Source organism: Octopus bimaculoides, chromosome 7, assembly GCF_001194135.2.
Source record: "Octopus bimaculoides isolate UCB-OBI-ISO-001 chromosome 7, ASM119413v2, whole genome shotgun sequence".
In the NCBI taxonomy this organism is placed as follows: domain Eukaryota; kingdom Metazoa; phylum Mollusca; class Cephalopoda; order Octopoda; family Octopodidae; genus Octopus; species Octopus bimaculoides.
Window position 1 is genome coordinate 81,896,306 of NC_068987.1, and position 830 is coordinate 81,897,135.

Genomic DNA, 830 nt, shown 5'->3' on the forward strand with positions numbered 1-830 from the left:
TATATATATATATATATATATTGATAGAATGGTCAACAAAAGAAAGAAAGAGACCTCGATATTATGTAAATAGAGGAATTTATCTGTAAAAATGTGACACTTATTCAGTAGCCATGATAAAACTGAGTTTCGGATGCCGGGGTGGGAACCCATGCCGCCATCTCAGTTGTCCGGCCATTGAAAATTCCCATGAAAAATGGCCGTTTAACAAAGGGAAATTACTGTATGGTTGACCATTATTAAGACAAAAGAGCTATGGACTGCTAAGTAAGGGGAGGGAGTAGGAAAGTCTATAGTGTTCGCGTAAGCGCACCAATCTGTATATGTATATAATCAACCACATTCGCTTGAAACACACACATTCTCACCAAAAACTATATATATATATATATATATATATATATATACAGATCTGCATACACCCACACACACATGCACTCAACACCCTCGCACCCAAAAAAATCACAGGGCTAAAAGCAAAATACTGAAGAAAGTGTGAAAAAGCTATAAGGTTAAAACGCTTCTATATGCGCATATTTTGACATGCACGCACATACATCTATATACACACGTACCCGCACATAAGGTTCGATGTACGCATCTATAGACATACAGGAAGAAAGCAGGGTGGAGGGGAGAATACAGAAAAAAATATATGTGGAAAATATACAAAACATTATCTCTATAAATATGTAAAAAAATATTTAAAAAATATATAAGAAAACTAAGTAAAGTTCCCACCCTGGCATCCGAAACTCAGAGTTTTATCATGGTTACCGGATAAGTGTCACATATTTTTACAGATATATATATATATATATATATATATA